The sequence below is a fragment of the Sinocyclocheilus rhinocerous genome, unplaced genomic scaffold (genome assembly GCF_001515625.1).
Source record: "Sinocyclocheilus rhinocerous isolate Xijiao unplaced genomic scaffold, SAMN03320098_v1.1 scaffold1193, whole genome shotgun sequence".
Lineage (NCBI taxonomy): Eukaryota > Metazoa > Chordata > Actinopteri > Cypriniformes > Cyprinidae > Sinocyclocheilus > Sinocyclocheilus rhinocerous.
The window spans coordinates 1,152,649-1,157,289 of record NW_015642181.1 but is presented as its reverse complement, the minus strand read 5'-3'; positions in this window follow the sequence as shown (position 1 = coordinate 1,157,289).

The window sequence follows — 4,641 nt, the reverse complement described above, 5'->3', positions numbered from 1 at the left end:
AGATTGGGTGTTGATGCACAAACTAGTAAAGATTCTTAGAACATTAATATGTTGCATAGGTATAAGCATGTAATATGCACTCTCAATTAGATCATCCAAAGATGAATTCATAGAGACCAAACATGATATAGGTGAGGTTATACAATTCAAAAACAGTATACAATTCAAAAGACAATATACACGAACAGCAATGGTATACACAATGTCCTGAGGAGATGTGTGTTCATTCACAGCGATTTGTTAAATCTAATGAAAAACGGTGTGTCTGATTGGTCCATACGCTACAAGCTTATACACAACATTAAAAAATGTACACCATATACATATTAGTCTATTTTTAAATAAGCCTACATGTCGTAATGCATGTGAAATGCTATCTTTCTTTATTTCATTGACTGAGCCGGGTTGTGGGGTCTCTCATGTTAATTTCTACATTTTCAGGCTCATTTTCCGCTAGTTCTGTACAACTATGTTATTTCCTTTATCCTCTTTGAAAACAAAATATCTGTGAAATTTCCAGACATGAAAAAGTTTTTCCCAGCAGGAAGCATCGTAATTAATTCATCCCGCGTTTGAGGAGAATAATTGTAGATGGGTGTTATTTGCGCACGCACCAGTAGGCGGCTCATGTGAGTCAACGTATGTCAACAGAACCAGGAACTAGAGCCCTGCATTTCAGCCCGGGCCAGACGGGCCCTGACTTTTTTACTCCCCTCGGGCCGGGCTTCGGGCCAATTTTCACGTCATAGTTCAGATGCGGGCCGGGCCTCGGGCCTGTTTTAGGCTTCTTTTACGGATTATGATTATGATTATAATGAAATAGTTTTTGTTTTTGATTTGTTTTATTTCGTTAAGTAGTAATTTAAAGCTTTCTATAGATATATTTATCATGTCTGTGAGGCATCTATTTGCTGAGTTTCGGTTCATTTTTGAGACGGCAGAAAGCGCATCATGTTTGTTTTCTTTATTTTATAAAAGCAAAACATTTAGTTGATATTGTGAGTGCACACGAATAAAAGTAGACCCGTTACAGTTCCGAATTATGTATTACTATTACCTTTATGAGCAAAAATGACGGCGTATCCACTTTAAAAAAATGCAAGTGATGGCGCTGGCGCCTCCATGTCCTGCAAAGCGCGCTTTAGCTTGCACTCTCCGCACAAACTATTGGATACAGCGCACATTTATCTAGGTTAAACGTTTAAACATTGTTATATGCTTGAACTGTTTTATATCTAGAGATATTATTTTAGGCAAGTCGTGATGTTTTGAGAAGGCTAAATTGATCAAACATTGGCTCACTGTCTGCCGCTGGCTGCTTGGTCGTTACTATAAAAAACAAAAACTTGTAACAAACAAAAAAAGCTCCAAACGTTTTTCTAAATTAACTTAATAAAAAAACGAAACGAAATATAATCACTTTGCCATTACATAAAAAAATGAACTATTTTAATAGCTGAAACAGTAGTATAAGCGGTTTTGGGAGAAAGGGAAAAAAAGACGGGCTCGGACTGGTAATTCTGATAAGCTGTCGGACACGGGCCGGGCTAGGGACTATATGTGAGGCCCGTGCAGGGCTCTACCAGGTACTATGATGAAACAGCGCTAAATATACAGCGTTATGTCAAAATACTAATTTATTTCATTCTAAATTAAACAAATGTAATCCTGATAGTATTCCCACATTTACAAAATGTAACTGTAATCTGAATACTTTGTTTTTTGATGTAACTGTAACGGATTACAGTTACTAGATTTTTGTATCCTGATTACGTAACGCCGTTACATGTATTCCGTTACTCCCCAACCCTGAATATATGTCATTAGAATTAAAAATGACATTAGAATTACAAACGTCAGATTTAAAGAAACATTTCACCCAAACATGTACATTTGCTGAAAATTTACTCACCCTCCAAGATGAGTTTGTTTCTTCATCGGAACAGATTTGGAGAAGTTTAGCATTACATCACCAATGGATCCTCTGCAGTGAATGGGTGCCGTCAGAATGAGAGCCCAAACAGCTGATAAAAACAACACAATAATCAACAAGTAATGCACACGACTCCAGTCCAACTTCACAATATCACAATAGTGATATATTTGTGCATTCACTTACAACAATGAATGAATGGCATCGGTAACTGAAAAATATTGTATTTCTACAATGGCATGGGATATAGTTGTCAGTTACCGATGTCACTGTAGAATCTAACTTATCCAGTCATCCATGATTCCAGAATGAAAGTGTCCAATAACAGACACTTTTGAGATAAAGTTGAGTAGTAATGGGCTGGTCTTAAGATATGATGCAGCCTACTCTTTTATGTGCACAGAAAAAAAAAATCATAAATACAAACTGAAAGAAACTTGTAAATGGTGTTTGATCTGTGCATATTTCTCTCCTGTTTCAAACAAGATGACTTTTTCACTGGAGAAAGCAATATTATGCATAGAGGACCGAAGCAATGTTTGAAGTTGTAAACACACAGAATTATAAACACGCAGCTTTTCATTTCACAAGATATTGCAGTTAAGTTGGACTTTATGGATGTCTTCATTTACAGCAGGGCATTACCATGAGGGACCTAACAGCAGAAGATTCAAATAAATTATGAATTATTATCATAAATTATTATGATGATGATCTGAAATTCTTCTCCAGGTATGGTCCAGATATCATGGTGGTAGTGACTGACCCAAACCACTGCATGGAAAAACTCTCCAACTTGACGTTTTTTAAATCAACATCTGTCTGCCTCCTGGTTAGACTTTTACTTACAATTTGCACAAAGCTAAAGCCTAAATCTAGACAATGAAAATGTTTTTATGGAGATTTTATCCTCTTTTTTCATGCTCTATCCAGAGTTTAATCTTAATGTCAATGCCACAGAAGGCAAAATCAATGCTTCAAGATTTTTTGTCCATATTTTGAATATTTCCATCACCAGTAATGAGATGATGATGAATGAAATCAGAAACACAGCTAAAATGAACAAACAAGATGGAGAAGTTTTGAAGACAAAACTTTCTGCCACTGTTACTTTCTCATAAAATACTCTCTTCTTCTAACCCATTCCAAGATTTTTTATTTAATTTTATTTTTTATCCCTGCATGGTTGAGTGCGGCTGTGACGGCTAGTGAAGAGTGCTGTTCCAGCCTTTAACAGGCCGTAGTTTTGAGCCTTCCAGCCCCCTGCCACTCAGCTGTCAGTCCAGGCCCACACGGGCCCTCAGAGAACAGTTTCATATCATATTTCACACACAACCCGCTCAGGGTCAGATGCGATGTGAGAAATGGACTCTTCATCTAAGAGACATAGAAGGAAAATAAATCACCGTCCACAATACAGCTTTAAAACTATTCTAGAAATTGAAAAGGAAGGAAGGAAGGAAAGAAAGAAAGAAAGAAAGAAAGAAAGACTAATTTTATGTTCCCTGAAAGAAAATTGCGTTTGGAATTTCATAAAGATGGGTAAATTATAACACAATATAAATTTTTGTGAAACTTTAGCTTACACTTTTAGCTTTTGCTTCATTTTTGAGAGAAACTTTTATGTTACAGGGGTTTGGCACTCTAATTTATAGTCCCTAATAACAATAACAAATTATTGACAGCCGTGTCCAGTCCTGTCTTCTTCTTTGCAATTTCCACTTTAATCCCACAGGTCCACATTAAAGAGCAGGAGACAGAGTGGCACCTGCAATTATCCCTGTTCATCCAGCCATGGGCCTATTTCCCTACACTCCTCCTCACACACACACACACCTGCCAGTAAAGGCTAAACATCAAAGGCGTAGCTAAGGCTAAAAGCAGCCAAATGTATTAAACATCATAAACCCGTCTTTTTAGGCAAGGACCAGACACGGGTGTCATGTATGATGTTTAATGGGACTGAATTTGTATTTAACGTGATTACAATTAAATAAAAACGTTAGAAATTTATAATTATATAACGTTTCCTTTCCAGTTATTCAAACAGCGAATAAATTATAGCCTATATAGAAAGTGACATTATCACTAACATTGATCTATTGCGAGTTTAAGCACTCTAAAAAAAAAAATATTGTTATAATCACTGAAGCTGTATACACTAGATGTCTTACTTACATTGTACGTCCATCTGCGGCTGCGCATTGTTGTTTATGAGCTTATAAAAAAACATACATATAAATAAATAAATATACCTAAAAAATTAGATGAATTAGTCCTAAAAGAAACCTAAAAACCAGTATTAAAGTGACTTGTGCATTTGATTGCAATAGTATGGCACAGTCCATCCTTCCAAAATTTTAAGGGTAGTTATGAAGAAAGAGAAACGGGGAGGAAGAATTCAGTTTGCATATGGCTGTTGGGTAAAAGCTGTTTCTGAATCTGGAGGTGCGAGTCTTTAAAGCTCTGTAGCGTCTTCCAGATGGCAATAGTGCAAACAAATTGTGAAAAGGGTGAGTGCTGTCCTTGATAATAGTACAGGCTCTGCTATGACAGCGAAGTCTGTAAATGTCCTCAAGGGGGGTAGTGGAAGTCTGATAATCTTTTGTGAGATTTTAATAACCTGTTAATAATACTGTATGTGTGTGTATTTATATATACATAATAAATATACACAGTACACACACATATATTATGTAAACAAAAAC